Raw genomic sequence first — 11,077 nt, 5'->3', positions numbered from 1 at the left:
GCTCCCAGCTGGGGGATGGGTTCTGCAGGACTAGTGACATGCAGGAGGGTGGGTAGCGCAGACCTGGGGGGTGGTAACTAGGACACTGCCCCTGCTTGTAAGACCTGCCGAAAGCCTAGCTCCCCAGGGCCGGGTGCAGTGTCAGTCCCTGCCCCAGTGAGCTCCCAGTCTGAGCAGACAAAGGTGGGGGAATAATCCCCTCTCGTCCCAGTGGAGAACTGAGACAGTGTAAACTAAGCAGCTTGCCCAGGGTCACCCCTGGATAGCTGGGATTTGAACCTGGGTGTGAATCCCCTGGCCTGAGGCAGCAGGCAGAAGAGCCTGGAGTTGGGAGACCGGTGTGGGGGGGGAAGGACATGTAGCTGCCTGGGAAAGGCCACCCCTGTCCCTCGGCTCATCACAGCTTGCTAAAGCAAGGCATCTGAGTGCAATGGGCCTCCCTGGAAAACTTCCTGCTGGAGGTACAGCTGGGGGGGGTGGGGCTGCCTTATGGGGTGGGGGTGGAGGTAGCAGTGAGCCCCCAGCCATGGTGTTTGTGCGGAGGATTGCTCTGAGCTGCTCCCCTGGGTAGCCCAGGCACGGTGCTCCTAACCGCTTCCTGCAGGTGGAGGGGCAGGGTCTGAGCTGAAGCAGAACTCTTGCCACCCTCCTGCTGCAGCAAAGCCCCGAGGCCGAGCACGGGGTGGATTTATTCCCAAGCTGCGCAGCGTGGTACAAATCTGCCAGCAGCCAGGCCTGTTCTGCAGCCCCCGACTTTTCTGCTGGAGCCAGCGTAGCTTCGTGTACAGCACCCAGTGAACGCTGGGCTTGCAGGCCCTCGGGCTGGGGCAGCCCATCAATCCGACCTCCCTTCAGGGCCTGAGCCAAGCCAGCAGCAGCCTGAGTGGGAATTACACCCCTGCAACCCCCCTCAGATCTCTCTCAAAGGGGAACATGACTTGCACCAGCAGGGCCCCCTCTCCTCAGTGCTCCCCTGCCCGTGCACCCCCGAAGCGCATCCCACAGCCCTGCCGTTACCAGGGGTTTGTTGTTAAATCCATCCTCACGTGCTGGCTGCCCGTTGTTTTGACAGCTGCGGGGCCTTGTGCAAAGCAAAGAAGGTGGCTGTGCACTGGCTGGGGCGGGGAGGAAAGTCCCTAGTACAGAGAGGAGAGGTTCTGCTGGGGGGGCGGCTGAGAATTGCTGGGTCTGATGTTCTCTCCAGAGCCTTCAGGGCTGAACTGGGTCTTGCCTGGATCTCATGTCAGCAGGTGGGAGTCTGAGCTGGCTCCCCTGCAGGCAAGGGCAATGCCTGTGACCACCTTTAATATGCAGCCTCTAATGGGGCGGGGGGGGGGAATTATCCTGGACTTGGCAAATAAACTGCAGCCATTGGCCCGACAGCTGCAAAGGGTTTAGCAGTGGTTGCTAAGTAGATATCGCTCACATTGCCCTGGAACGGATGCAAGCAGATCTCAAGTGTGGGTCATGATCCCTGTACTGCTAATGGGGGTTCCCCTTCAGCATTCCCAGCTCGATGCTGCTGCTAACGCGACCAGCCCTGAAGCAGTTACTCCTAACAGCAGCTAAGGCCTTGCCCCCAAAGCTGGTTTCACCCACCCAGGGCACTGCCACCATTAGGCTCCTGATTCTACACCCCGAGTCGCACGCCCCATCCTCCTGGTTGAGGAGAGAGAACGAACCCCGCCGGACAGCTTGAGTCCTGCTGCTGAGGTGCTAACAGGGCTGGGGTTTTGGAGCAGGAGAGTCTGAGGCCATGTCTACATCTAAAATTTTGCAGCGCTGGTTGTTACAGCTGTATTAGTACAGCTGTATAGGGCCAGCGCTGCAGAGTGGCCACACTTACAGCAACCAGCGCTGCAAGTGGTGTTAGATGTGGCCACACTGCAGCGCTGTTGGGCGGCTTCAAGGTGGGTTCGGGGAACGCGAGAGCAAACCGGGAAAGGAGACCAGCTTCGCCGCGGTTTGCTCTCGCGTTCCCCGAACCATCCTGCAAACCGTAGGGAAGGAGACCTGCTTGCTCGGGGGTTCGGGGAACGCGAGAGCAAGCCGGGAAAGGAGACCAGCTTCGCCGTGGTTTGCTCTCGCGTTCCCCGAACCCCCCTGCAAACCGCAGGGAAGGAGACCTGCTTGCACGGAGGTTCGGGGAACGCGAGAGCAAGCCGGGAAAGGAGACCAGCTTCGCCGCGGTTTGCTCTCGCGTTCCCCGAACCACCCTGCAAACCGCAGGGAAGGAGACCTGCTTGCTCGGGGTTCGGGGAACGCGAGAGCAAGCTGGGGAAGGAGACCAGTTTGATTACCAGAGGCTTCCTCAGGTATGCTGGGATACCTGCTTATTCCACAGAGGTCAAGAAAAGCGCTGGTAAGTGTCTACACTTGATTACCAGCGCTGGATCACCAGTGCTGGATCCTCTACACCCGAGACAAAACGGGAGTACGGCCAGCGCTGCAAACAGGGAGTTGCAGCGCTGGTGATGCCCTGCAGATGTGTACACCTTCAAAGTTGCAGCGCTGTAACTCCCTCACCAGCGCTGCAACTTTCTGATGTAGACAAGCCCTGAGTTCCAGCCCTGCAGCTGCCACGAGGCTGCAGATCTGTTCTGACCTCTAATCTGTTTTCTAAAGCACTGGAAGTAGCCGTGCTGGGATCGCTGGCCTGGGGCTAAGTACATCACCAGGAGCTGCTCCAGGCTCTCAGAAAGGAAACATGCTTGCTGCTCTTCTGCCTCATTTATGCATTTAGCTGCTGGAGCAGCTTTCCTGTGCAGAAGCCGTGGGTCCTTGTGCTCATTAGCCCTCATTACACGTTTATAGTAACATGCTCTCTATGCAAAGAAAACTCGCACTGGGGTGATGATAACAGAGCCAAGGCCTTGGTGTTCTGGCCACATTCCAATCTCCGTAACTACATCTTACCTGCCTAAACTTCTCCTTGGAGTCTGCATAGGAGATTCCCTGCCTTAAGCTGGTGTAGTCCACGGCTGTACCACTCGTGCTCCCCTGAGGCAGCTGCATTTCCGTGGTGGGTGGAAAGGCTCCTGTTAGATGCTGGACACCGTGCTCTGGAATCCTCTGGGCCGAAGGCTTGTTAGACATTTTCCCTTCAATGAGTCGCAAGCAGCTGGAGTGCTGATTAGAGGGTTCTGCGCATGACGAACGTTTCTCCTCCATCCGCCGTGCTGCCGGCACGAAGTCAGGGGGTTCTGCTCCTGCTGGAGGGAAGAGAGGTTGGCGTAATCAGCCTCAGAGCTGTGATGCTTCTCGGATGGTGCCTGATGCTGGCCGGGGTCATTCCCTGGTGACAGCTAAAGGAGCAGGCTTGAGAGAGCTTTCCGTGGCCTGGGGCTCCGGTTGGCAAGCAGACCCGCTGCACAGCCCGGGGTGCTGAGGAGGGGGCTGCACTTGGGTTGGTAGGACCCTGCCCTGCTGGGAGCTGCCTGCTACTGCAGCACTGGGCGTCAGCCCATGGTCTCAGCAGGGACCCGCCCGCCTCCCCTGTGCAGGGGTTTCCAGTCCTCAGCAGGGGGTGCCGCCAGCTGTGCCCTCACAGCAGGACTCAAGCTGTCCGGCGGGGTTCGTTCTCTCTCCTCAACCAGGAGAATGGGGCGTGCGACTCGGGGTGTAGAATCGGGAGCCTAATGGTGGCAGTGCCCTGGGTGGGTGAAACCAGCTTTGGGGGCAAGGCCTTAGCTGCTGTTAGGAGTAACTGCTTCAGGGCTGGTCGCGTTAGCAGCAGCATCGAGCTGGGAATGCTGGGGGAGAGCACCTCCATGTTGCTCCCATTCCTGCCCTTGGGGGAAATCAGGGGGAGGGGAAGGACATAATCCTTCAAGCTAAAAGATGGCAAATACAAAAAATAAAGAGAAATCCTCCCCCTCCCCCTGCGCCTGTGTAATTAGCCTGTGGAACTCATTGCCACAGGATGTCCCAGAAATCGCGACGGCAGCAAGGTTCAAAGAGGCATTGGACACATTGCAGGGGGGTCACAGAACTAGCCAGAGTTAATGCTCAGGTATGTTTGGGAGGTGATTAAATGTTAGGCTTTTAACTAATCTCAAACACTAGGGCTGAGGAGGTTTCTTGCACCTCGCTCTGAATAATGTGGCATTGGTCCTTGTCGAGACTGGACTAGAGGGACCTGGGCTCTGACCTACCAGAGCGGCATTTGGACATCGCATCCTCTCCCAGGAGCCTTCTGCACCTGGGGCCATTTCAGATCCTCCTACGTCTTCCCCCGCAGCAGTGAAATGAGAAACCGCTTGGAAGAGGGAATCAAGAACAGCTCATGCACTGAACAAAATGATCCTGAGGAGGTTTATTTGTGGCACCTCCAGCGTGACTATTAAAATTCCCCATCACCTGGGTCGCTGAGAACTGCATTCCCAAGTCTGCTGAGTGTCTCCTGACGCTGGAGGAGGGTGACATGAAATGACTAATGGGAGAGATGAGATAATCAACTTGGCCGAGCTGGCTTGTGCAAAGTAAAGCCGAGCCATGATTTTATATAGACTTTTCTTTTCTTTTTAGTCCCAGCTCCTGCCCCCTCCCAGCACGGAGGGAGGGAGCCGGCCAGCAGGCTCTGACGAGTACCACACCAGACCCCGTGTGTAGGGAAGAGCTAAATATCCCTGTTCCAGACAGGAAACGGCTTGTGTCTTCCTGCCAAACCTCTCCCTAGCCAGACTCCACGGGGCTCCCTGCAGTGACAGACTGAAAACCAAGCAAGCAAGAAGCAAAACCTTGCTGCAAACTGGCTCCCTCCTTGCTGCTGCTGGCCGCATTTCCCACCCCTCAGTGCTTCATCTGACCAAGCAACCTCAGTGTGCAGCTTCATACGCAAAAGGGGCAGCAGCTCCTCTCCCTCAAACTTCCGCTGCTTTGACTGCCCTGCCGTCCTCGCCCGGCTCAGCACTGCTCTGTGCACGTGGTGTGCGAGGTAAGCATGGAGCAGGCTGGCCAGGTCCTGCCTCTAGGGCTGATTGGGTTTGCACTGTCACCCAGGAGCGCCAGGAGCTGTACAGACACCCAGGAAAGCACAGCCCCTGGCTTGAGGAGTTTTCAGCCCTTGGCTCTTTAATGCCGGATGAAGGGATGCACCAGGGCCCTGCGCACAAGGGGATGTCACTCTCGGAGGGCAGGCAAAGCAGCGGAACATATGGGCAGCCCCATCTGCAGCTGCCGCCCACCATGAGCTGGGTTGAGACCAGCTCCTTGGACTGTGGTCTACGGTCTGTTGCTGTCCGAGCCCAGCGCTGGGCTCAGCCCCACCCATTCCACGCCCAGCAGGGATCGGCTTCCCCTGTGACGCTCACGGCAGGCAGGCCTGGGTGCCACAGGCTGGCGAGGGCCAAGGCCACGCTGGAGAGCCACCATGGCCTGGCTAGTCGCTCTGAGGTGTTTCCCAATGCTCTGAGCCGTGGCCGGTCAGACTCCAGCAGGGCTGGAAGGGACTGGAGTGGGAAGGCCCGAGGGTATTTTACAGGCCGCCTCGGCTGGCTCTGGGTATCACCGGGCCCGAAAGCCAGAGCCGGGTGGCTGCCCTCAGCCATTGCTCATCTCTCAGTTCCGTTTGCCATAGCGCGGGGCGCTGCTGCTGCCGCAGATGCTGAGCCAAGATAAGGCTGGGGGAGGACATGGGGCGAGGAAAGCAACGAAACCGCAAGGCTGGTGGTAGGCCCCTCGAGGCACCAGCGCGTCAGGGCAGGAGCCGTCACAGGGGGAGGTTCTGGGGAAGCGGAAGGGGGGACAGTGGGGGCTGACTCACTCCAGAGGGGACCGTGCTGCAGGGCGGCTCCTGGAGGTGCTGTCAGGCTGGGCGGCACAAGGGCCCTGCTCTGCACCAGCATGGGGCTCCCACCCACCTCCCACCCCATCTGTTTCCTGCGCTCCCACCCAGCCCCAGCTGCACATTCCTCACAGCCCAGTCCTGCCCCCGGGGCCTGGTGCAGGGAGCTGGCTCTGCCTAATCCCCTGTACAGCTGCCTGTGGGTCGAGGGCCGTGCACACCCAGCCAAGTGCACAGGCTATGAATAGATCCCAGCGTGCCACTTGTGCAAGTCTCTGGTGTGGCGTGTGGAAGTGGGTGTGGGCTCTGCGTGACAGCCTGCATGGGGCTAGTCCTGTGTGCGTCCGGGCATGTGCCGTGTGCGTGTGTATATGGACACACTGGGGGAGGGCTGCTATCAGTGGGGGGATGGTAAGGGAGAGCATTCCCTCCCCCCGCCCCCCCCCCGCTCAGCAGTTCTCCCCCTCCAATTTCACTGGGCTTTAACACAGACCTCGCCTGCAGCCAGAGCTTCAAAGAGCTCAGCATCCAGCGACTCCCATTGTTGCTGCAAACGGCTTCATGCCAAAGGATTTTTCTGTCTCGTTGAGCAGGTGAGGAAAGGTGAACTGGCCGCTTGCGGTGTCAGTCTGCTTCCAGGGAGCCATTCATCACCCAAAGCGCTTTACAACATCAAATAGAGCCAGACTGGGATGTCTTTGCCCTGCACTGAATTGCTGCCACCTCTGGGGTGGGACACAGCAGCTGTTTAACAGTAACTTGAGATGCCAGTTATAGGCCAGGAAGTGGAGGAGACAAGCTTGTGTCCAACTGAACCTGCAAAGGGAATGCGGGTCGCCAGATGGAATTAGCTGGACTGGAATTTGGCAGAACACCCGCGTTCACGTCCCGCCTCCCTGTGCAATGAAATGCTCTGGGCTTTTGCCAGTCAGAAGATCAGGACCGTGGCTTTGCATTCCAGAGCCCCCTAACTGTCCATTAGAGCATCGGTTCCTGCCCAGCTTAGAGGGCAGAGCCCCTACTACCGACTCAGCATCATTGGGGCTTCCTCAGAGGCCTCCTGTCCTAGCACCGATCCAGCCCATAGCTCGTACGCTCAACCTGGGGTAGACTCGGCTTCCTTGGCAGAGAACAGAACCAGTGTGTCTGTCCAGTCGAGCCTTTGTTCCATGGGCCGTGAGCTGCGGGGTGGAGGAGCTGGGGGAGGGGGGCAGAGGGGGAGGGGACACCAAGGCTCAGGAAATGCCGTGCTCTTGGCAGCCAAAAGAACTTGCTTTCTCTGTACCAGCAGTGGCTGCGAGGCGCGGAGGCAGCCTTCCCAGCGGAGGTGGGGGTCCTGCAGCATGTGGAGGTTCCCTGGTGGGCAGTAGGGTGACCAGACAGCAAATGTGAAAAATCGGGACGGGGTGGGGGTAATAGGAGCCTATATAAGAAAAAGTCCCAAATAGCAGGACTGTCCCTATTAAATTGGGACATCTGGTCACCCTAGTGGGCAGCCAGAGAGTGCACCAGTAGGTGGAACTGGGGATTCCTGGGTTCTGTTCCCAGGTGCGGGGGGGGGAGTGAGGGCTAGCGGTTAGAGCGGGGGGGCTGGGAGCCAGGACTCCTGGGTTCTATTCCTAGGTGTGAGAGGGCAGTGGGGGCTAGCAGTTGGGGGCTGGGAGTCAGGACTCCTGGGTTTTGTTCCCAAGTGCAGGAGGGGAGTGGGAGCTAGTGGTTAGAGCAAGGGGGCTGGCAGCCAGGACTCCTGGGTTCTGTTCCCAGGTGTGGGAGGGGAGTGGAGGCTGGCAGTTTGAGTGGAGGGGCTGGGAGCCAGGACTCCTGGGTTTTGTTCCCAAGTGCAGGAGGGGAGTGGGGGCTGGTGGGTTAGAGCAGGGGGGCTGGGAGCCAGGACTCCTGGGTTCTGTTCCCATGTGTGGGAGGTGAGTGAGGGCTAGCGGTTAGAGCGGGGGGGGCAGGGGCTGGGAGCCAGAACTCCTGGGGTTCTGTTCCTAGGTGCGGGAGGGGAGTAGGGGCTGGCAGTTAGAATGGGGCAGCTGGGAGCCAGGACTCCTGGGTTCTGTTCCCAAGTGAAGGAGGGGAGTGGGGGCTAGTGGTTAGAGCAGGGTGAGGTAGGAGCCTGGACTCTAGCTCTGGGAGAGGAGTAGGGACTAGGGGTTAGAGCGGGGGCAAGGCAGGGGATCAGGGCTGTTGGGTTCTACCAGCACAGATGTCCCGTGTGATGGTAAAGAAGCTGCCATGGGGGTGCTGAGGCCAGGAGGCAGGGCTTTGCAAAGCAGTTGTTAGCGCCGGTGCTTGCTGGATGCAGGTGCTGCAGTGCATAATGGGACAAGTCCTGCTCTCGCTCACCCCAGCACCTCTCGTGACCCCAGCGGCCCAGTGAGCAGAATCCGGCCCTGGCTGATTGAGCAGCCCCCATGCTCAGTGCCCTCCGACAGCAGCTCCCTGGGCGGGTGCAAACACCCCTCTTACCCCGCCCAGCCAACTGCTCCTTTTATTTGAGGTTTGTTACTAGGTCTCCTCCCTCCCAAATCTGGGTGTCTAGGAGGCAACCTGCGGCTCTGCCTAGAGCGAGGCTGATGGGAGTGTCCCACCTCCTGGGGCTGGAGCAGCCTCCATGCTTGGTTCCCTCTGACAGCAGCTCCCTGGGCGGCTGGAACTTGTGGAGCGTTTTTCTGGGCCTTCTCCAGCCCCTTTTCCTGTCTTGCTTCCTCTGGGATCTTGCGAAATATTCTGAAGGAGGTTCCCACCCCTGTGCCTTTCCTGCTGCAGGACGGGCCAGTCCTTCAAGGGGCTGCAGCCAACGGGAATCCGAGGGGCCAGGTTTGCTAAAAATGTCTGTAAAGCACTTGGGAGCCAGAATGCCTGTTCTCTGTGCAGCGGGAGGGGGGCAAGTCTCTTCGCTTGAGTCCAGGAAACTCCCTCCCTGATCATGTCGGTGCTGTCATTCCCGGTAATGCGAGAGCTGGGAAGCCAGGATGCCCTGTTTCCCCCACGCACCGCACTGGGGCCAGTGCTGACTGAAGGGAGAGTGCCCCCCACTGAGCCCCTGCAGTGAGTGAGATGGGGGGAGGGCGTGTGAAGGGGGAGCCCGACCCTGTAGACAGGTCCAGCGCTACAGCCACAAAGTCCCTCAGAGCCTGGGAAAGTTCTGAGCCAGGTCCCAGATTCCCCGGCTGCAGGGCTGGACCCTGTGCCCAGAGCTGCCCCCTCCCAGAGTGGGGCTGAGCCCAGCTCAGAGCCCAGGGGGTGCTGGATGGGGCACGGGGCGAGAGCCGGCATCTGGCCCCATCTAGTGGAGAAAGTGGGGGTGACAGGAGGGCCTTGAACCAGCTGAGGGGGTGGGATGGGTTCAGATCAGCCCTCTTCTTGGACCTTCTCAACCGGGGGCGGGAAACTTCACAAGCTCAGGCCTCCTGATGCCTCTGCCTGCACCGGTGCCCAGGGACTGGCTGGCGACCGTGTATTGTACCATGGAGAAATGTGCAGGTTTGGTCCTCCTGGTCCCATTCTCCGGACGGCTCCGGGCGGTGCCGGGCGGTCGCCGGGCGGCTCCATGCAGCTCCGGGCGGTCGCTGGGGGGCTCCATGCAGCTCCGGGCAGTGCTGGGCAGTCGCCGGGCAGCTCCATGCAGCTCCGGGTGGTCGCTGGGGGGCTCCATGCAGCTCCGGGCAGTGCTGGGCAGTCGCCGGGCAGCTCCATGCAGCTCCGGGCGGTCGCCGGACACTCAGTGCAGTGCTAGGTAGTATCCGGACAGCTCTGGGCAGTGCTGGGCAGCTCCATGCAGCTCCGGGCGGTCGCTGGGGGGCTCCATGCAGCTCCGGGCGGTCGCTGGGGGGCTCCATGCAGCTCCGGGCAGTGCTGGGCAGTCGCCGGGCAGCTCCATGCAGCTCCGGGCGGTCGCCGGACACTCAGTGCAGTGCTAGGTAGTATCCGGACAGCTCTGGGCAGTGCTGGGCAGCTCCATGCAGCTCCGGGCGGTCGCTGGGGGGCTCCATGCAGCTCCGGGCAGTGCTGGGCAGTCGCCGGACACTCAGTGCAGTGCTAGGTAGTCTCTGGACGGCTCCGGGCAGTGCCGGGCAGTCGCTGGGAGGCTCCAGGCAGTGCCGGGCAGTCGCCGGGCAGCTCCATGCAGCTCTGGGCAGCACTGGGCGGTCGCTGGGGGGCTCCAGGCAGCTCCGGGCAGTCGCTGGGCAGCTCCATGCAGCTCTGGGCAGCGCTGGGCGGTGCTGGGCAGCGCCGGGCGGCTCCATGCAGCTTCGGGCGGTCGCTGGGGGGCTCCAGGCAGTGCCGGGCAGCGCCGGGCGGTCGCCAGGCAGCTCAGTGCAGTGCCGGGCACTCGCCGGATGGCTCCCTGCAGCACTTGGCTGCTCTGAAGCGCCCACCTCTGAGACAAGGCATCACTCCCACTCCCAAGTCTCGGAAGAGGGATGCTCCGAGGCCTTGCCAGAGGCCTGCAGGTGTGTCCGTTTTTTCCTTCCAATTGCCCCGATTAATTACTTAAGAGGAAGTGGACCGAAGCCCTCCGTGAACGCTGGGGCCTTCTCGATGCGCCTGCTGCAGTGGGCGAGGGGGCTGGGTTCATGGGGGGCTCCCAGGACAGTCCCAGTCCCAGGTTCTGCCAGCACCAATGGGGCAGAAGCTGAAGGCAGTGGGGCAGCATAGGCCTAACCAAGGAGGCGTCAGGCCCCAGAGTCTTTTGTCACGGGTGATGCTGCAGCTCCCGAACGAGCCCAGCTGTAAGTGCAGGGCCGGCTGCTCCCTTAGCCTTTTCCCCCCTTGTAAATTGAGCAGAACATTTCTGTTTGGAGCAGCCCCAGCCTTTAAGGATCAGGCCCGACGCCCCCTGGAAATAAATACCCAGCTTGGAGTTAAACGCTGACTTTGACCGCCCACGAGAGGGCATCACAGCCTCACATGACAGGGCGGGCTGCCCTGCTGCAGCCCTGGGCTCCTTGGCCCAAGGGGGTGGGGATGGGGGAGGCTCTGTGCCCCAGCGCAACCCGCTGGTGCAGAGGTGCTGTGCTGGGGTGAGCTGCACCGGTGCGGCACCTCTGCATGAGGGGTTTGCACCCGTACAGCGGCTGCACTGGCAGCCCCACGTGTGGCACCTTGGCTTTTGTTCCAGCCGCCTCCACTGCCAGCAGGCACCACAGGGGTCTGTGAGTCGAATACAGCCATGGGGGAGAGGGGCAGGGGGTGTGGGAGCATAAGTCACTGCAACCTTGTCTCCATCCTCCACCACGGCCACGCTTCTCTCCCTGCTCAGATGTGCTCTGTGGAGCTGCAATA

The sequence above is a fragment of the Gopherus evgoodei genome, chromosome 3 (genome assembly GCF_007399415.2).
Source record: "Gopherus evgoodei ecotype Sinaloan lineage chromosome 3, rGopEvg1_v1.p, whole genome shotgun sequence".
Lineage (NCBI taxonomy): Eukaryota > Metazoa > Chordata > Testudines > Testudinidae > Gopherus > Gopherus evgoodei.
The sequence above is the reverse complement of the archived record's forward strand: the minus strand, read 5'-3'. Positions refer to the sequence as shown.